This window comes from Arvicanthis niloticus, chromosome 27 (assembly GCF_011762505.2).
Source record: "Arvicanthis niloticus isolate mArvNil1 chromosome 27, mArvNil1.pat.X, whole genome shotgun sequence".
In the NCBI taxonomy this organism is placed as follows: domain Eukaryota; kingdom Metazoa; phylum Chordata; class Mammalia; order Rodentia; family Muridae; genus Arvicanthis; species Arvicanthis niloticus.
Genome location: NC_133435.1, coordinates 14,396,987 through 14,419,723, shown reverse-complemented (window position 1 = coordinate 14,419,723; position 22,737 = coordinate 14,396,987).

The following is a 22,737-nucleotide window of genomic DNA, read 5'->3' as shown; positions in this document are numbered from 1 at the left end:
GGTGAATATGATTGAAATACATTGCAGGAGTGTGTGGAATTCTCAAAGAATAAATAAAAATAGCATAATCATAAAATAATAATTATCTAAAACCACAATAAAAGTAAAATAAAATTATCTCAGTTGTCACAGATAATTTCTAAAGTATTTATGGTAACATAGCATAAGATAGATGTCTGATATTTGCTTTAAAATTTCTGGAGAAATATGTGAATGTGTGAAGAAGAAAGACCTATAAAATTAGATCAGCAAAATATTAATTACTGATAGTCACTGTCAAACATGTAACTCATTTTACCTGTTTCTCCCTTTCACACATATTTACAACTTCCTGAGTTTTTTTCTTCAAACTCAAGATATTACTGGGGTTTTCTTTCTAACTCCTCTAATCTGACCCTTTCTTCCCTACCAGAAGTAACTTGTGTTTTGAATTTGCTGTTTCTACCCCGCCCATAATTTTCATATTATTAGACATCTAATTATAGTGTCACTACACAGGTGTCTTAAACAACATATAATTAACCTTCACACTTTCCTAAATGTATATAAATAACATATCACACATTTTACACAGAATTTTTGAGACCTATTCATGTTGACACATGGATAATTATAGTTCATTATTTTTAAGTGATCTAAAGTGTTTGAGGCTAGCTACATCGGTGAGTTCTAGATTTGACTGAGAAATGTTGCCCCAATGAATAAAGTAAAAAAGTGATTGAGGATGATTCCAACATCAATCATACATGCTTATACACATATGTGCCCACACATGCAAAAGCTTGATTCAATGGGTTAAATTAACAAATAAATAAATAAAAATGAAGAAGACACAAAGTTGGGAAAGAGATGCATTTGGGCATCCCAGAGAAAGTTTGAGGTAGGAAGTGGGTGCTCAAGATACATTCCACACATGGATGAATTTTTCAAAGAATAAAAAATGAAATGCAAACATCATTCACACACACACACACACACACACACAGAGAGAGAGAGAGAGAGAGAGAGAGAGAGAGAGAGAGAGAGAGAGAGACTGAAAAAAGCAAGGTTGGCTTTAAGTTTTACTTACTATTACGATGGTCCTTTTAGTGTGAAATCCCCTCTGGGATACTGAGCAGTTGTCTGGCTGATCTGTAAATTATAAGCAACTTTCTGTGTATGGGTCTTGCTAAATATTTAATAACAAACTGGTGACAACTTATATGCTTCTGTGGTATGTGGAATTTTATATTTATATCCATACCTACACACACTAATATTTTAAGACTTTAAAATTTTGGTTAAGAAAATGATTGTGAAGTGGTATCCTGTTTTTTTCATTTGCAAATCCCTGGTAAATGGGGGAAGGGAGGAAAGCCTTTGCATCTTTCATTTTTGTATTTGTATTAATGATTTCATAAATCATGTCTCATCTACAGTGTATGTCACACAGCATTTTAAGTCTTGAAGCATTTTACCTCCAAGAATATGTATTTTTATCTCTGCTTTATCTTTGGGCATTATAAATATTCCCATTTTATTATTCATTTTTGCCTGTGTATGTGTGTGTGGTGTATGCATGTGTGCATGCATATTATCTTTTTTTTAAATATGTCTATTTGGGAGGCTTGCTTGTCTGTGTGCAGATCTGTATGATTGTAGTGGCCAGAAGTAAATCTTCTCTATATTTCTCAGTTTCTCTGAATTTTATTCTTTATAAAACAGCGTCTCTTTCTGAACCTAGAACTCACCAATTCAGCCATCCCTAGGGATTCACCTGTCTCTGTCCCTCTAACACCAGGACTGCAGACATGTGCTACCAGGCTCAGCACATAACATGGGTGCTGGGGATCTGAACTTGAGCCTCATGCTACACGGCAAACACTTATCCACTGAGCTATCTCACCAGCCCCAAACATTCCTAATTGGGAATTATATGATAAAATTTGACCAATGTAATATTATACTTTGATGGTTGACTACTGACTATATACACGGATGGATTTAGAATGTAAGCATGCAGGTTTGGTATGAATGGGAGACATCTGGTTCATAAAGCTCCTTCCCTTCTCTCGTTTATATCCTCTTTTCTTTAGAGATTGCCAGTGGCCTTCTCTTGGATTCCTGGATTCAGTCTCACAAAGGCATTTAGGAATCCTTACCAAGGTGATATGTGTTCCTTGCAGATCCATCCTGAAACTAGGGAGGAGCTTCAGTGAAATTCTGTTGATGAACAGTATCATACCCAGGAGTGGAACAGTCCATCACAGGGTAGATTAGTATTTTAAGGAGCCTCTGTGATGACTTTCACAACCTCTGGGAGAGTTTACATCCCCATAGCCATTCATAATGACTCCTTTTAAGCTGCATCCTCACCAATGTTGCCATGAAGAATTTATAAAAGTTTGCTTTGATTCCCAAGATTTTATCTTTATCTTTGGCTGACTTGTGAATGCTGACTTTCTTGTTGCTGGGTGACATCATTTGTCTGGTGGTCCTTAGTGATCCTCCCATGTTTATAAATGGAGAGCTTCTCACTCTAATGATGAGGCTATATAGACTAGAGAGCCATCCTCTCCCTACAGATTTCTGTTGTCAGTGGGAAGACTGATGCACTGTCCTCTGTCATAGATCCACCCATGAGTTCTGCCAGCATCCATCTTCCCTACAGTGTCCTGGATGTGGCTACTCCTTTCCCCTAGCTGTCAGTTAACCAGAGCTCATGTACCTTATCATCACAAATTTATCAAAATCTCTACAATAGGAGTTAAAAAGATGCTTAGGGATTAAGAACACTTGCTACTCTTGCAGGGGACCCAGGGCAGTTCCCAGCACCCACATGGTAGCTCATAACTAGTTCCAGAAGATATGACACCTTCTTCTTGCTTCTGTGGGTACCAGACACACATACGAGGCCTCATGAAGGCAAGAATTAATATGCATAAAACCCAACCCGTACATCTAAGACTTAGAGAACTTCACAGAAAAGAGGATAGAAAGACTGCAAGTGCTGGAGGATGGAGTATGTGCCGTGAGACGTGGCAACTGCTTCACTTCCTTGGTTCTGATTTCTCTGGGAGAATCTCTGTTGTAGTCGAGGTGGGCTGAATTAATTCTGCCTGATGCATGCCTTCCTTGCTTTATTTGTCTTAAAACTCCAAGTCTAAAATTATTTATAGCCTCATAACTGCCCAATATCCACTTCTAAATCTGTATGGTTAAAACCACAACTGGAAGCAAAGGAACCTGTTATACTGCCGTTTAATTAATAAAAGTAGAATTCTCAGTTTTTCTGCCGTATGTATTTTTTTGTTGTTCAGCTTCAGTGAAGGTGCTAGCTTCAGAGCTGCTTTTAAACAATAATAAACTGCCTTTCAGTAAAGTGTGGATAATGTTGCTAAAACATATTCTAAAAGGAAAAACACAATCCTGAACCAGAAAACAAAAACAAAAACAAAAACAAAAACAACAACAACAAAAACCAAAACCAACCAAAAACAGCTCAAAGGAAAGGGTTAGTGGTGGAAAGCTATGAAGACATGCTCCTGAGATGGAACAAGCCCAAGGCCGTGCAGGGGTGAGAAGGGCGAAGGGAGGAGTGGGTAACAGCATCATGACTTCTGAGAGGAATAGGGGAGAACAAAGAAAAGCAACAAAGAATGGGAGGGCCATTTAAAGAAACAAGCTCCCCCTGCCCCCATTATACCAGAATCTCCAATAGAAAAACCTCCCACTGTCACACCTCTTAATGGTTCTACTACTTCCTCCAGTGTCTCACTGATGAGCAAGTATTCAGGTTCCACACCATGGCAACAAGCCACATGCAGACAACTGAGCCCTGTGCCCTGCAATGGCTTTTGTGGCTCATTTGTCTCACCTCCCATGCCTATTGGCTGCTATGTTTATTCACACTGTAGAAACATAAGATTAAAAAGGAGCTCCGGTTAACTGCCCCAGGACATCCCTGGAGGAGCACATTCCAAAGACTTAAACACACATTCCAGGAGAGGGCCCAAGATAAAAAGTAATCTGGAAGCTGGGCCCCTTAACGTAATAAACCTGGGTAAACAGAAGAAATCTGAATTACCTAGAAACCGGGCCTGGGAACAGCTGTTGGAATTTAGCCTTTGTGGTTATTGTTTAAGAGGTAATTGTATAACTGCCCTCATAAATTCTGTGAGAATGGTATATAAGCTGCCTTTAGCTTTAGTTCGGGGTTCTTCTTGCCTGTATGCAAGGGAACCCCAGTGCACTGGTTATTATCAATTTATCAATAAACTTCATGTTATTGCAGCGAATCCCGTCTGTGGGTGTTTCTGCAGGAGTGAGTCCCCTGGTTTTGGATCTTTAGGTTCAACAATACCACGGTGCAGTTTCAGAGAAGAGTAAAATCTCCCACTCCACCCTTCTTTCTGAATAAGTTACTTTACTCTACAGCACCTAGGAGAAAGAGAGAGAGAGAGAGAGAGAGAGAGAGAGAGAGAGAGAGAGAGAAGAAGAAGAAGAAGAAGAAGAAGAAGAAGAAGAAGAAGAAGAAGAAGAAGAAGAAGAAGAAGAAGAAGAAGAAGAGAGAAAGAGTATAATGTATTATAAGGCCTGCTCTGGAGTGTGGTTGATATGCCCAATAACACTCCACTGATGAAGAAAACTGGTTTTTCCTCTCCCAGCAGGAATCAGTTGCTTCTGGGTGAGGGTAGGACTTTGTGTTCACCTCCTCTTCTTGCTCTTCTTGGTGCTGGGACTTGTTCTGGTTTGGACTTGTGCATGCTGTCACGGTCTTTGTGGTTCTTATGTCTATCAGTCCTGTTGTGTCTGGATGACGTTGTTTCCTTAGAATCACTTCCTGGTTCTGGCTCTTACAATCTTAGGGAGCTGGTGAGGATCGGGAAGGAGTTGGGGAGAAGGAAGATTATGATCAAATATATTGTATGAAAAAGATTTAAACAAATTCTTTGAAATGATGGAAAATGTTTTTTAAGAGTTTTCGGAAGGATGTAGACTCCCAGTCAAATATGACTAACGAAGGCCATTTATTTTATTTCTCTTGCAAACAAACATAAAGAAGTGAAACAGGAGTATGCCAACAAAGGGCCAGAGATCTTACCAGAGCATTTCAGAAATGAAGGACTAGTGGGTGGAGAATCCTTGGAGCATTTGTCCCTGCCCAGAGAGTTCTGAGAAAAGCAGCTGAGTCATGCCTTAGCCTCAGGGGAAAGATCTCAGGAACTAAACCCTTCAGGTCCTACACACAGGCAGCAGAAGAGCCTAGAACAGGCAAGGACTGGGACCTCTGAGGAACATCTAGGAACCCCTGGTGTCGGGCATGGATAGCATGTTGTTTTGATTGTACTCTATTCTGTAAGAAGCCAAGGGTTCTTCTTACTAGGTGCTAAATAAATACACTCCCAAGAATACAATGCCCTTCAGTTGGAAACCAGTCATCTAGGGAATAATCCCTGAGCCATGTAGCCTATTATCTAAGTCTCCCACCCCAGTGATGAGCCAGGGGTTTGTTCTAGGAATACAATGGACACAGAGGTTCCAGGATGACCCTGAGAGGTAGAAACAGGCAAGGGTAAGACATTGGCCTGAAAGCTGCAGTCAGGTAAGGTGGCAGTTCTGTGGCCAGCTCCCTCGTCCCACTGGGTAGCTCCATGTCAGCCTTCAGATGACCATCTGGAAAGGGATCAAGGGGCTTTCCTGAGAAACTCTCCAAGATCAGATGATACTTAAGAGCACTCCAAGGATATAGTCAGATACTCTTCAACCTCTCTGTAGAAGGTCCCATAGTGACCAGGCCCTAACTGAACATGCAAGGAGTAAGTACATACACACGCACATCACATAGATAAACATACACAGGCAGAACGTCAAGCCGATGTTTGAATGCTTCTCTCCCAAAATACAGATTGACAGTCAATGAGTATTTATCAGATTCTCGATCACAACAAACAACCCGCAAATCCCAGCAGCATATGGCAGTATTTATTTCCTTCCCACTAGTCTGTGAGTTGGCTCTGGCTTCATATTGGTTGGGCTTCAGTTCAGTTGTGTTCAGCCCCAGTTGAAGGACCGGAGTGGCCAGGCTGAAACAGCCCCTCAGTACCTAATGCAATTAATTTTTTAAACCCAGGCATGCATTGACCTGAATTTTCAGAAAGCTAGAAGGAAGAGAAAGTCCTAAAAGGTTTGAGGGTGGGGTATTGCCTGTGTGTGTGGAAAGTGATAGCAACTGGAAGGCACACGGGTAGTTAGCAGCTGCATGCAAACAGAGAAGGTAAGTGAATGGAACCTTGGAAGTGAGGAGGGAAAGGGGGGTTCCTGCTGAATTTATACCTAAGTTACCATCCTCAAACACAAATAACAGTTTTCAGATATGGAAAGCCTCAAAAAGCCCTCTTCATAGCCTGTCTCAGAAAAGTACTTGTGTGACATGGAAACTTCGAGTTCTTTGGGAAGTTAGTTATGCCAAATGATGTTTTGCTGGGGCACACAGGTGAAAGGATGTTTTGCTAAAGCAAACACATGACAGACTGGTTTCCTGAAGCAGACACAGGTGATAGGATGTTTGGATATAGCAGACATGTGAAAGGACACTTGATGAAGGAGTGTAAATATGACCCCACGGAGAGTGGGAGAGGAGCACTGAGCTTTGGGTTGGTTTGTTCCACCTCACTGTTCTTTGCTAAAGACACACATGTATTAGTTTGCCTTACATAGCATTGTTGAGCTCAACTTGTGGTAACTCCAACAGTGATAGAAACTCACCCAAGAAATGCTGAGGCTCCTGTAGCAGCTTGCCCTTCTGCGGCCTCACCTCAGGCTGATCGGAGAGACTCTAGGTTTCTTCAGGATTGAACTACAGCTGCCTGGTGTCTTCTTGCTGAAAGGACTAAAGGACTGGACTGTAGTGGCCAGTTCATGTCTGTTTGTCTGCCTGCCTAGAGGACTGGTCTGCAGCTACTGAATCATATTTGGTGTTTGCTACAGGACTGAACTGCTGCCCCAAAAGATGGAGCTCTCCCCCAAAGAACTATTTCTGAACAGGTCTACTCCCCCATATCCTAATAACTTTTCTCTTCCACTACCTCTGCTGGGTGGTAGGCTAGAGGAGAGGTGGAGCCCTTATTAAAAGTAGGTTGCAAAAAACTTTTGCCTATACTTGTGGATGAGCATCCTCCGAGAGGGGTGGGGAGTAAGGTTAGTCAGAGGGGCCTGCAGGTCCAGCACCAAGGCTGACAATTTGAGTTTGATAACTGTGACTCACATGGTGGAAGGAGAGAACCGACTCCCAGTAATTGTCCTCTGACTGTCACATGTGTATATGTCCACACTCATACACGTAAGCCCTATGCACTAATTCAACCCACAAATACTTTTGAAAACTGAGAGTGAACTGAGAAGATATTAAATACAGAAGAGTTGTAAGAGAAAACACAGTGCTAGCAAAGGCAATACTTGACTGCTGACAGCTGGTACCCATAGGATGGACAGTCCAAGTTGAAGTGGGGCGGTGATGCAAGCATCTACACAGGATGAGGGAAGATAAACACAGGTTGTTGCTTCCAGATATTTCAATGTGTGCTCCATGGCAATTTGACCATGTTCTGGGTGTATTTTGTCGCTTGTTCTTTCTCATAGATAGAAACATCTTTGGAGTGCAAGGGGATGCTGACACATAATCTCTGTCTCTCTCTTTATAGACCATCCTCTCAGGACTGTGTAAATGGGACTCCAAATTTCATTCTAAGGCAGATGCAACCATCTTCTTGTAGATCAATGCTCTTGATAGTAAACTGTGCCAAAAGGAAGCAACGTGGTGAAATGCCAGGGGACTTGGGTAGATGCTGGAAGGGTAGATGTGCAGGTTGAAGCCTTCACAGCAGGCAGAGCCATGAGTGAGAAGATAAGAAATGGCTCTTTGCTGAATCCCACTGCTGGGCCAGTCTATTACAGTCCTTTAGGGAATTGTGCTACTCACAGTGGGCTGGGCCCTCATACACTGATTAACAATCAAGACAATCCTCCCCAGACAGGGCCACAGGCCTATCTGTTGTCAGCAATCCACGCAGTTTTGTTCTCCTCTTAGATGACTATAGGTTGTGTCAAGTTGACAACGAACTCTAAGCAGGACACCCTCCTTCTAGCAACTCTGCTTTTAGATGGGGAGGTAGCAGGCAGAGTTTAAGGGGGGAGGGTCCCCTATATATTATCTTATTTAATTCTAACAATTCCCTGAAGGAAAGGAGGCTGAGCATTTACATGTGACTCACATTTACATGTGAAGAAAGTAAAACATACAATTGGAAACATGCCATTGCTTTGCCACAGTGTGAAGACCTGTGAAAAAGGTGCTTAAATCTGGATCCTGCTTTTGGGAACTTTTGAAACCTGAGGCACAGGCTACTTCTGTGGTCCATCCCGTGTCACATGGGGATGCAATGGGCTAAGGATTGTGACTGTGATGCGGTATCATCTCATAGGAATCTTACAGAGAACTTATGGGGAAACGTGTGAGGAGTTCACACAGTGGATGCCATTATAACTTACTGTTGTAAGAGACAGGCAACTTTACGGTTAGCTTTGATTATCAACTGCATCCGGCTGCTGGGCTGGGTGTGTTCTATGAGAGTTTTCCCTGAGGGGACTGAGAAAAGGCAGAAATCTTGCAATGAATGTGGGTGATATTAGCTGGAAGAGAAAACCAGCTATTATCGGCATATAGGCATAGTGCTTTTCTCTCTCTCCCTCTCTTTCTCTCCTTTTCTTCCATCCTCCTCTCTCTCTTCCCATCCTTTTCTCTTTCTTCCCCCACCTCCTTCCTCTCTCTTTCCTTCCTGGCTACTATGGTGTGACTACTCTGCTTCTCCATATCCTCCCCATCATGATGGCTAAAATAATGTAACCAAAACACAGCCCTTTCTCCAGTAAGTTGTGTCTTTCAGTTATCTGGTCACAGCAATGAGAACGCTGACTAACACACTCAAACTATCAAGATTGGATAAAAATAATGCTCAATATTTTTTTCCCCCTGAAACTCATTTTTCTCCTTTAATTTGACCTCTCTGGTCATTGGAAACAACAATCTGCTTGCTCCGGTCACAAAACTGTTCATTAGTGAAGCTGAACTTTGGACTTAAGTCCATCCTTCTTCAAAGCTCTGGGTCTTTTCCTCATGGTCTGTTGGCTCTCATTAGCTGAGAGAATGAGGGGTAGATAGGCAGTGCAGAGCACAAGTGTCAACACCAGGATACAGGAAGAGGAGAGAGACAGGTGGTAGGAGAAGTAGTTAATGTGATGCTGTGGCAGATAGGGAGGGAGGCTCAGTCCATTAGCCGAGCAGTCAGGGTGGAGAGGGGAGAAGGCAGTTGCTGAGACAGAGATAACACTGAGCAAGATCCAGTAAGTAGGACATTATGATTGGCAGAAGTGAATTTGAGTAGGGACGGTCTCAGGAGGGACACTTCCCTCGGCCTTTAATGTACTGTGCTTTTTTTTCTTGGATGGATCTCAGCTGGATGTTTAGAATTTTCCAATTTGGGAAGTATCGTTTTCCCTCTGCCACACACAATCTCCCTTTCATACGCAGCCATTTTTGTGCTCGTGGGCTCGCACGTGCGTGCAATCGCACATGCATGCTCATGTATGCAGAGGCTAGAGAACAATTCCAAATATCTTTCCTCAGGTGCCTGCACCATGGTTTTTTGAGACAGGGTCACCCATGGGCCAAGGGATCAATGATTACTATAGGCTGGCTAACCTGGAAAATCCCAGGGACCCGTCTGTCTCCATCTCTTCCTCACTGAAATTACAAGTGCACACATGTGTCTTTTTACATGGATCTTAGGAATCACACTCAAGTTCTCAAGTGGTTTTTGTTTGTTTGTTTGTTTTTGTTTGTTTTTGTGTTTTTTGTTTTTGTTTTTGTTTTGTTTTTGTGTTTTTTTTGTGGCAAGTACTTTACCCACTGAGCCACCTCCTTAGCTGTTGAGACCGGTACTGCCAGGCTTGGCAGCCACTGTGTTGCAGACCGTTCTTCCCCACGCTTTGGGGCCAAAATGTTGTGGCCCGCTCTCTGCTGCTCCAGTCTTCAGGTCAGGGCCTACCAAGAGACACGAAGAATGGAGACAAGACAGGGTGTGTGATCAAGTTCAGTTTCTCATTAATTGTCTCTCCTCTCTCTTATTGTCTCTCCTCCTCTGAAGGGAAGTCCAGGGTATTTATACACTTTGCCACATGCCTTGTAGGCGCGTCAATACCACGTGCCTTGCAGGTGTGGATATGACATAAGCCTTATAGGCGTCTATAGCGTGGATAGCACATGCACTGTGCTCCTTGCAGCTGTGGGCACTAAACAGCAAAACAAGATATGTGGGATTAAGAAGATGTTTATCAGAGTGTGCTCAGCTGTTGTAGGCTGTCGAAAATGAAGTCTCAAGTCAGGTATATGGCTCTAGCCGCTTTCTGCCACAAGTTGGCTCCCAACACAGCCTCCTGTAGGCAATTTTATTTATCTATTGTCTAGATGCTGAGATTTATGAAGGCAGGAGTGTTGTCTCAATGGCTCAGACATGTTCAACTAGTGGCCTTGACATCCTAGAAGGAGGAATACAATGAAGAGGAAGTGCATGGTTATATTTTTAATAATTACACTATAACAATGCTCCCAAGCCATTGAATTTTCAAAAATTATTAGTCAATTTTTTGGTCTAAGTTAGAATGTACAAGCTAGAAGGAAGCTCACTCATCCCAGCACTCACACACACACACACACACACACACACACACACGCTTAATTTACTTGTTAAACATAATCATACTCACCAACTACCTACAGAAGAGTCAGACACAGTACCTGCTTCCCGAAACTAGAGAAAGAGAAGATGAATTGTCATGACTGGAGAGACTGAATCTACAGTTGAGACCAAATAAATAAATAAATAAATAAATAAATAATCCATTCTATGACTGTGGGTAAACATTTAATATTTGCCCACTAGGTTCTTAGAAAATGCTAATCCTGAAACAGGAGCATCTTGGCCAATGGTTCTCAACCTGTGGGTCAGGTGGCCCCCTTTTGTGAGTTGTATATCAGATATCCTGCAAATTAGATATTTACATTACATTACTATTCATAACAGTAGCAAAATTATAGTTATAAAGTGGCCACAAAATAATTTTATGGTTTGGGGTCACCATGGCGTGAAGAACTGCACTAAAGCCTGGTAACACTGGGAAGGTGGAGAGCAACTGACCTAGGCCTTCCTCATGAAGCATGGCAAGGTGAAGCCCGGGTGGCACCTCTCCCAGTGGCCTTGGGGAGTCAATTTCCAAGCAGGCAGTCCTGAGCTCCTCACACCAGCTCCATTTCTGATCCATGCTGGTGTTTCAAATTTGGGTTTAAAGATCTAGCCTAGAGCCAGGCATAGGTAGCACACATGTGTAACACCAGGACTCAAGAGTCAGAGGCAGGGGGATCAGGAGTTCAAGGCTAGCCTGGGCTATATAGGAAGTTGAAGGCTAGACTGGGATATATGAGAATCTGTCTCAAAACAACAAAAAAATTGTATCTGTCGCAATAAAGAGTCATTACTTTTCATTTCTCCCCCCAAATAACCAAGAAACAATAATTTTCAATAACTTATTAAATGCTTTCACCATCCTTTTTATGGTTTTAGAACTGAGCAAAGAATGTTCACTATAAAACTCTTATTAAGGAAGCACCTCTTAGTGATTTTTCTCCTCATCCACCAGGAGGAACCTGGTTGTCAGGGGCTGGAATGACTCTACAGTTCCAGTCCAGCCTGCCACTGGATGTTGTAGTCAGAAATGCCGTGAGCTGAGAGAGGAGGGCAAGCAAGTCTTAAGTCTCCAGTGGAAAATCTGGCACTGCGAAGAAAACATTGTCTGAGATGCAGTATTACCTTCTGTGAATGGCACTGAAATGTTTTTTTTTTTTTTGGCCAGTCCTCACTTTGTGCATTAAAGAAAGGACACCATAGACACCAGTACTTAGTGATAGAAAGACACACCAAGCCTTTTGTCATGAGCAATAAGAATAAAGTTCACTTTGATTTTTTGGCACCACTAAGAAGGAAGACAGGCAAGGTGATTTAACCCAAGCTACTAGATGGCAAGAGTGGAGCCAGGAAGGATTTGAACTCTGTAAATATGGCTTTATTTCATGGGGTTTTCTTGAAAAAAAAATCCTGTGTGTGTATGTGTGTGTTATGCTTGTGTATGGGGTATGCACAATGTATGTGTCTGTCTGATACATGTGTATGGGGTATGCATGATCATGAGTATGTGTGTGATATGGATGGTTATAGGGTGTGCATGGTGTAAATGTGTGTGTGTGTGCACACGTGTGTTATGCTTGTGTATAGGGTATGCACGATGTGTGTGATAATATGAATCGAGTATGCATGATGTTTGTGTGTATGTGAGATGTGGATGGTTATAGGGTGTGCATGGTGTAAATGTGTGTGTGTATGTGAGGGTGAGGGGTATGATATATGTGTATGGGGTACCCATGGTGTGTATGTGATATGCATATGTACATGTGTATATGTATGCATGATGTACATGTGTATGTGTTTGCATGTGATGTATTGTGTGAGGTGTGTGCATACCATGGCACACATGTGAAGTCAGAGGTCAATTTGCTTAAGTCCACCCTCTCCTTCCACCTTTACTTGAGCTCCAGGATTTAACTCAGGCCACCAGGCTTGCACAGCAAATGCCTTTATGTGCTGCTACATCTGAGCCATCTCACCTATGCCTTCATGGCCTTTTCTATTGTGTTATAATGTGTTCATCTGCAGAGCGTTATCAGACACATACCAACACCCAGGAATAAGATTGAGTTCTGTCAATCTAAAGAGAAATGTCTTTCTCCTAATGACAGTAGCTAAAAATCTATCTGAAGCACTGAGCTACCCACAAAGAATATTCTATGCTTATCCCTGTACCGTGTATTCAGTTAAAGTCTCTGAGGAGTTCTGAGTATTCCCATTAGAAGTTCGAGCTCAGAGAAGTCAAAGGAGGTGAAGCCAGCTGCAGCCAGGATCTTAACTTCCTCTGCCCGGCCCCACAGCCTTTAGCACTTAGCCCCAGGTTGCTTTGTTGCTTTCACTGTGTTTGTGTGTGTGTGTGTGTGTGTGTGTGTGTGTGTGTGCACCTGTATGTGCATATATGTGTCACTGCATGTGTGTACACGTTTATGTTAGGTTTATGTTACTTTTACTTACGTGTATAGGTCTGTGTTGGGGCACCGGGGATGCACTGTGAGTAGAAATGTCTATGGAATCCAAAAGAGGGTGTTGGATCTCCTGCAACTGTAGTCGCGGGCGGTTGTGGACTGCTTGATGTGTGCTGGGAACTGAACCCAGGTCCTTTGCAAGAGCAGTGCACGCTTTACTGCTGAGCCACCTCTGCAGCTCCAGATCTGCTATCCCGGTGTGATTATCTCTCTGGCCTCAGAGGCCAAATCTGGAAGGATCTTGTCCAAGCACTATCAGCTTTTGCTAAATTTCTGCAGCTGGGGTGGACTTCGAAACTATCTGACAAAATCAACATGAAATAAACATTAATTTATCAAGAACTGTTCAGCTAAATTAGAGCCTCCTTCTTTCCATAACACATGATGATGGTAATGATCTGTCTAGGAAAACATCCGGGATTAATTTTAACATCTCAGAATGTCAACAAAGACTCATTCAATTATAGTCATGATTATTTAAGGTTATCATATAAACGAACAGAACCTTGCTCAATTTGCACAGGTTCTTTGAAGTTACAGAGTGCTTTCATGTTCATTATCACTTCTGACTCTCAAGAGAAGACAGCTATATTCAATTAGTACCTATCTCAGCCAACAGAAGTGGGTACTGATGTTGGGAGAGAGTGAAGCTTATTACAGTGGCTAGGGAAAGGTAGAACTGCAGCAGATCTAGATTCTCTGGATCCTGACTTATGACTTTCTCTAGGGTGTGAGGAGATGTCTCAGTTGGTAAAATATTTACCGGAGTTCAGGACCCTAGGACCAAAAGTCCAGGAAATAGTAGGTGGGAGCACCATCAATCCTGGGCTAGGGAGGCAGAGGACGGTGGAATCCTGTGATTCACAAATCTATTTCTAGTACCTCAACCATAGCTGCCCAACTGCACACACAATATTTTTAATATGGATGCTGACAATGCTCCCAGATTCAGTGTTTATGGCTCTTTAACTGGCACTGGCTGACTTCTGGGAAGCCAAGTTCATGGAACCTCTGACAAGCAGCCTTGAAGGTAAGATAGTGTCACCCCACGCTGGCATTTCTGACCTGCCTGTGGATACATGTGTAGACAAAGACAGGACCCCAAGGCTTCAGAGGTGACCTGGAGCAGAGAAGGATCCCAGAGACAGGGAGGCATTAGCTGCTGACTGGAAGAGATCTGAGGAGTGTGCACAACCATTTATAGATACAGCCTGGAGGCGACTCAGATGCAAGACTAGTGAAAAGAAGTTTAGCACTAGAACAAAGCATGAAACCATCTAGAAGTATAGCAACCTTGAAAAAAGCTAACACCGATATCTTATATCCCAAATATGGCAGTCAGGTTGCAGAAAGGATTCCTTCCATATCTCTGACCAGTTTCTGCTTCACAGCTGTAAAACAGAGCCATTGATCTGGACACATCATTCTGTAGTGTCTGCTTTGTTTTTCTCCTCCAGGACACTCTGTCCCTTTCCCAGAAAGCAACCCAGTTTCCGCTACAGCCAGATTGGTAATGCCTATGCTAGGCTTCCCTGCTCTCACCACTCTGCAGACTTGGATGGGCTTTAACTGGCCACATTGGTTTGTAGCGTGTGTGCGCCCCAGTGTCTACCACTGGACCACTCACTGGTCAGTGCCTTTTTTTTTTTTTTTTTTAACCACTGCAATGAAGAAAACCATTCATAGCTCAACGTAGCTGAATGCCTACATGCAAAAATTAAAAGTTGTGGGGTGGGAGGGGACTGGTAATATAGGCCAGTGAGTCTAGCACTTGCCTAGTACTCATGAAGTTCTGGGTTCTGTCTTAACCCTGCAGAAACTGATTGAGATGGTGCATACCTGTAATCCCAGCATTGGGCATGTGGAGGCAGGAACATCAGAAGTCGATGGTGATAGTGAGTTCAAGGCCAGCTGGGCCTTGTCAGAAAATAGAAGCTAATTTCCAGCTCATGATGCAACTGGTGAATACTGTTCATTTTCTTTCTTTTCTTTTCTTTTCTTTTCTTTTTTTTTTTACTTAGAAGTTTTTAGAGCGGGGCAGTGGTGGCGCACACCTTTAATCCCAGCACTTGGGAGGCAGAGGCAGGTGGATTTCTGAGTTCAAGGCCAGCCTGGTCTACAGAGTGAGTTCCAGGACAGCCAGGGCTACACAAAGAAACCCTGTCTCGAAAAACCAAAAGAAGTTTTTAGAACGTCAGAAAACTGTTTTTCTTTTAGCTGTAAATAATAGGCCTCAATTTTGTCTCTCTTTGCTCCTGCTTCTACAAAAGACAGTGAATACAAGAGTCTGTCTGTTTGTCTGAGAGAAGAGGTGGACTAGTTAACTCTACCCTGAGATGCCAGCAGGGTTGGAACCCAACACCCCCCTCCTCCAGCACAGTTTATACCAGGAGCATGTGTTTGCTTCAGTCTCATAGACTTATGCACCTGTTCCCAGGATCTCCACACTGCTGAGCGCTTGTCACCAAGGCTTCTAAGCACAGGCAAACACAGAGTGCCAGGCAGAAAGCAGGCTTCAGAGAGTTTTGTTTAATGAGTACACCGTGAATGAATCCTGGAAAAAGGTGGTGTCGCTGAGCCTTCCATGGATCACACTTAACACAAATGACTGGTGGACCTGGTGGGGAGCATCCCGTGCCCCCAGCTACTTGGGAGACTGAGTGTTCAAAGCTAACCTGGCCCACAGAGCAAGCAGTATCAGGCCAAAACAAATTATGGAAAGTTACAGAAACTGTGATGCTCTGGTGACACAAATTATGATGCTAAACATCTAAAAGTCTATCAGGTAAAAGCTCCTGCTTGTGCTCCACAGCTGAGGAAATCAAGACTCAGAGTTACATCATTACCACGCCCATGACTAATTATGGAAGGCCCGTCACTCAAACTGAGGTCTAGCTCATAGAAAAGGCATGTGCAGAGCTTAAGGGGAAATGTAATTCTGGCTGAGGAAGCAGTGTGGACAAATCTGGGGTTACTGAGGCTACTCAGAGATTAGGGCTGAGCAGGACAGAAAAAAAAAAAAAGGAGAAGCAGAGGTTAGTCCAGATCCTTGGAGCTCAGAACTTCCATATTTGTAGATCTGCATTAACCCCAGGGTTTCTTCTGCAAGAGAATTTTATGAATAAGTTCTAGATAATACCATATTTATCATCTCAGCTTGAGGCAGCAGTGTAGAAAAGTTTAAGCCTCCAGTCAGCTGGGTTCCAATTAATGAAATATTTCAAAAAAAAAAAAAAAAAAGAAAGAAAGAAAGAAAGAAAGAAAGAAAGAAAGAAAGAAAGAAAGAAAGAAAGAAAAAGGAAAAAAGAAGTCTTAGGGCAGTGGAGATGGCTCAGGGGATAAGAGCACTTGCTGTGCAAGCCTGAGGACCTGAATCTGAATCCCAGTATACACATTAAAAAATAAATCTGAGCATGGCCACATACAGCTATAACCCCAGTGTAGCGGGACGTGGCCACTTTTGGCATGGTGGTGCTGAGATGAGTGGTTTCCGAGGGTTCACAGGACAGACAGCCTAAAGGGAAAAGTGAGTTTCAATTCAGTGAGGAAACCCTGTTTCAAGGGAATAAGACTGAGACTCGTGGAGAAGAGAAACCCAGCATCCTCATCTGCCCTGCACACATGTGCACACACGCATGTACACATATATACACGTGCACACACAAACACACATGTGCACACAAAGCACTCAGAGAAAAGAAAGTGTTGTCACTCAATATTCAGTTCAACTCTGAAAGGAATTTATATTCACACAACACTTTCAGCTACCACAGGGAACATCCCAGACAGCCTTCGAAGACTGGTGCTGCGACATCTTATGTAAATGTACGATGATGAAAGCTCAGAACTTAACGTTGGTGGGATGCTGTTGGCTGAGCCCTGCCTTTATCTGCATTTTAGCACTCTGTCCTCTAACGGCATTTTCTATTTCAGAATCCAATGTAGGATTCCACACAGCCCTCAGCTGCCCGCCATGCCTTCCCAACCTCTCTCAGGGGTGTGACAGTGCATCTAACTTTCCTTGCCTTCCAGGACCTTGCTTATTTATTTATTTATTTATTTATTTATTTTTTAAAAAAAGGCCTGGCTGACCACTTCACTGCTCACTTTAGGCTTGTTGCGCGTTTCATCATTAGACTGAGGTTACATATTTTTGACAAGTTGTGCTCCAACTTGCTCTGTGGGCAAATATACCAACATGCTTTGCACCAGGGATGATATGATGTCAACTCACCTTGGTTCATTTGTAAGGAAAGACTGTGCCACTATGCAATTCCTCTTCTTCCCTTTATTATAAATAAATAAATAAATAAATAAATAAATACCATGAGAGATATTTCTGTGCTAGTATCATGCCTTTCTTTAAACTTATACCCACTGCTTTTTAACATCTCTCCATGGATCTTGCCTGTATTCATTCATTCATTCATTCATTCATCTACTGTGTGCACACACATGCACGTGCACATGGCAGGGTACAGGTATGGAGATCAGAGGATAACTTGTGGGAGTCAGGTCACCCTTTCCACCATGTGAGTTCCAGGGATTTAACTCAGGTCATCGGGGCTTGGCCACAAATGCCTTTATCCACTGAGCCATGTCACCAGCCCACCACATTTTTCACTGTAGTCCTCTCTTGCTGGCTTGTGTTTTTAACATTCCCTGTGCATCGATTAACTATACATCTGTAAGGAAAAGTCTGTCCTTCTCCACAGACACATTTTCTCAAACTTTTCATCAGTGAGGACCCGTATTTATTTTATTCTGTGAACCATGATGCAATGATCATTTTCTGTTTTGTTGCTCTGTGTATCTGGGTTTGTCCACAGAGAATCCCTGTCCCCTTATGAGATGCCGCCATCCTTGGTTCTTTGCCTGTTTGTTTTTTGTTGGTTGGTTGGTTTTTGTTGTTGTTGTTGTTTGGTTTGTTTGTTTTTTGTTTTTTGTTGGTTGTTTTGTTGTTGTTTGGTTTGTTTGGTTTTTGTTTGTTTGTTTTTTGTTGGTTGGTTGGTTGGTTTGAAGGTAGTTTTGGTTGGTTGGTTGGTTTTGCTGTTTGAACATCTATTCTGTGGTTCTTCAGATGCTCTGCATCCACCTTGTGCTCTTCTTCCTTCAGTCCTGTAACTAATCACCCCCCCACCCCCAAGAGCTTCGCTTCACTTCCATTTTACTAGCAAGTATTATGGAGGACCCAAGATCTTAGTACAAGATGTGTTTGGTGCCCCTGGGGCATTCTCTCTCCTTGGTCCTCTCACTGGACAAAGGTGTGAGATGCATACATCTCTATTAGCCCATGCACACACTGTAGCCATCACTATTTCCTCACTGATTATTTTGTGGGTGCATTTCCCAGCCATAATTTTGTGTTCTAATGCTCATACCACAGTGTACGATTCCAGCAGGCTTTGCTCCTTTTCCGGATGAATCTTGCTTTGGGGACGATGTTTTATCTCGCCCTATACCTAAGCAACATTGCACCTCTTCATACTTCAGCTGCTACATTTACTGAGCTGTAGGGGCAAATTTCCATGGCAGAGAAAAAGTAAAAGTATCCCTTTAAGTTCTCATTGGCCAGTTCTGTGTCATCCACACTGAATACTAAGAGACACTAGCCCACACATGCAACTTTAAAGGTATGCAAAATTAAAACATTAGAGGCAGGAGAGACAGCTCAGCAGTTAAGAGTATTGGGTAGTTTTCCGAAGACCCAAGTTCAGTTGTCAACACACACGTGGGCAAACATATGTGTCCATAACGTAAAAATAAACACATCGTCTAAGTAAAGATACTCAGCCATTTACACATCTTTATTTTTTTTTAAATAAATGACACACTATCTTTATTAGATAAAACAAACCATCAACACAGAGACAGTCACATCTTTATTTTTTTAAACCTCATATCCTTAGAAGTCTCACAATGGGGACGGCATTTATCAGGAACACTGCTGTTTTGCAAGCAACCTGATAGAGGCTTAGAAAAGAAAGCCAAGTTTAAACATTTGTATCAATAGAAACTGTCTATAACTCAGAAGACTGTGCCCTGTGTGAGCTTCCCAACCATTTATCACCTCACTCCAGAGCTAGATGGGAAGGAACGACTTTTGCCTGCCAGCAGAACTCTGGGAAAAAAAACGATGAAGAACATGTCAGAAACGCTATGAATCTTCTGCAGGGGGTTATAGTAGTGAAAATGATCTTGATTCTTTTCCCCACCCCCATTCATAAATCTCCATCAGCACTTAAAGATAACGCTGTCAATCCATTGTCGTCTTCCCACAGACAGTGCCGTTGTGGCAGCTTCCCTTGGAGCTCAAAAGTTGTACCAAAAATGGGAAGCTTTTCCTGCAAGTTATATGTGATAAGATGCTAATGAGAGAAATGTGAAAAGAGACAGGCAGAGTAAGAAAGGGAATGGCTTCTTGCCTTCACTGAAGGTTAATGGACAGCTCTTTTACGGTTTCTGTGATCTACTTTCCTCTGTCAATCAATCAATCAATCAATCAATCAATCAATCAATGTTAAGGGCTGTTCTTGCAGAAGACCAGGATTCAGTTCCCAGAACCCATATGGTGGCTCACAACCATCTGATCCCAGTTCCAGGGGGATCCAACGCCCTCTTCAGGCAACTCCAGGTGCTGCATGCATGTGGCAAACATGCATACACATAAAGTAACAATAAATAATAAAAAGCAAAATAATAACATTAGCTTCCCCTAACTCATCAGAGAACCATGAAGAGAAAAATTCAAAATAATGGCTCGATAATATACTCTGAGAAGATGAAAGCGCCACAGTAATAGAAAATATTCCTAGTCACGTCACTGTGATTTTGTCGTAGAAAATGTTCATAAGAGGAGTCTCCAAGTTGTTAGCAGTAAATGTGCAGCTTGGAAAAGATATTACGTGGGCGACATCAGGCTGGGAAGAGAGCTCACACTTGCATTGGCAAAGCTAAAACTTGACACAAGTTCAGTACTCTACAGTGCCAAGCTGATGGTGCGTGCTCACTAAATATTTATTGACTGAGCTTTTGCTTTTGGTGCACTGTGGAATATTTGTTTCTGTCTTTCCTTCACTATGGTAATAGCTTAAGATAGGGCATGTACTTTATTTATTTGCCATTTTCTGCACCAACTTCGGTGCTTGCCACAGGCCTGGCATTCACATTACCTCTTAACAGAACGAAAAACACATGCATGAATGAGATCCCGTGAAAACGGTGTTTCCATTATGATGAGGGAATAGCTGGATGAATGGACCAGTTACTTAAAAAGTGAATAATAAGAACCAAGTTGCAAGGCATAGGTAACCTGACTTCAAAATTACCTCTAACACTGCGTAATTAAGACAAGGGTGTTGCATTGGATAAGAAAGTGGGGGAATGGAACTAGGAGGAAACTGCATAGGTAGTTGGATACTGTTTGGTACAGAATAAAACAAGAAAGGAAAACATTTTGAAAACTGGGGATACAGATGGGGTTTGGTGGCAGAGGCTTGTAATTATAACTACCTGAGGGGTTGAGGCAGGAAGATCATGGGACAAGTTCAAGGCCTACCTTGGATATAAAACGAGTTTCGAACAGCCTGGGTAACTTAGCGAGACTTATTTTAAAGGGGTAGACTCGCTTGTTATTCATAGTAAATAGGGCTCTCAGTTCCTACCCCACAGTATACAGTAAGTTCAATTGATATGGAGTATAGGTCAGAACACAGTGCTAAAGCTATGAAATGTCTTTAAGCAAATGCAGAAGAATGCTCCTTAGATGCAGGCAAAGACTCCATTGGAAGGTCAGAGGAGGAGTTAAACATAAAAAGGCAAAGGAAACAATGAACTGGTCTTGATTCCAGTTTTCTTTCTGTAACTGTGATAAAGCATTATGGTTACAAGCAACCTAGGGGAAGAAAGGATTTATTTGACTTTTGTGTCCATGTCACAGTTCATCACTGAGAACAGTCAGAGCAGGAAGCAGAAGCTGTGGAGGGATGCTGCAGGCTGGCTCTTACCAGGACCATGCTTAGCTCGCTTTCTCCTATAGTCCAGGACCATTTGCATACAGAATGGTACCACCCACAGTGGGCCGGGCCCCTTACATCAATTAATAATTAAGACAACCCCTCATAGACATGTTCAAAAACCACTCTGATGAACACAATTATTGAACTGAAACTACTTCTTCAGCTGATTCTGGGATGTATCAAGTTGACAGTTAAAATGTTAACTCTGCCAGGTTCCACACTATTAAACTTTCTGCTTATCTGAAGACATAGTTAAGAGATAAACAGTGAACTACAGGCATGGAGAAAATTTTGACACACATACTGATGCTTCCTCAAGTACCGACCTGGGCCTGCCTCAGTTCTTCCCACCACAGACAAGCTTCTCGGCAGAAGGCAGAACGTCTCCCTCAGAGGTCACTCCTGTTTCACTTCTATGTTCTGCACTGTTTGCAGCCAGAATGATCTTTTCTAAACCCAAGTTTCCTGTCACTTTTCTCGTCAGAACTTTCCAACAGGGTCCAGAGAGATAGATCTGCAGTTAAGAGCACCAGATTTTCTTCCACAGGACTCAGGTTCTATTCCCAGCATGTACATGGCAGCTCTTATAATTTTCTATAACCCCTGGCCCAGTGTATCTGATACCTTATTATGGCCTCCATTGGCACAAGGCACATGGTACACAGACTACATTCAGACTAAACACTTATATAAAAATAAACACATTAATGATGATGATGATGATGATGATAAATAACCCTTTTCATGTCTTTTTGTATAATATCCAGTACAAAATTCAAGCCCTGAATCTCAGTGCTCTTCTTCCTTTTCTACCACCATCCCCAACATGACTTAAGCACTGGCCTTTCTGGCAGCTGCCCTGGTAAAACAGCCTTCTATCTACTCACGTGTTTACTCCTTTATGAAGTTATTCCTGTTGGTCCTGGTCCTTTCTGCTGACTAGTGATGAGGCTGAGGCCTGACTGTCTCTGCTAGGTCATGCCACTGCTGCCAATTGGTGTTTGCTATCCTGACTCTACTGAACTGAACTGCTCGTAATATCTGTGATGCTACTATTCACCTGTAAACTGAACTGTCAATTTCCAGACAACACATGAGAGTTGCCCCAAAGAATTATTTCTAAACAGCTTCATTTGCCCTGTATTCTTTCTTTTCCACTACCTCTGACGGTTGGTGGGCTAAAAGGAGGTTAAAGCATTCCATCATTAAAAATAGGATTTGAAAAAATATTAAAGTTACAAATTATCTTCTCGTAGGATCATTCATTCCATTAGTTCATCAGCAACTACTACAGGACAAATTCTGCTGAATTAACACCCTTTATATGTACAGTCCCAACGCAAGAAGTAGGACTTGAATTGAAAGGATAAATGCCCCCTTTAGTCTTTACAATAAATGAGATAACATAAGAATCACACTGCGAGTTATGAAGTGCTATGGAAACTATTACTAACTGATGACCTGCTCTCACGAAATTTC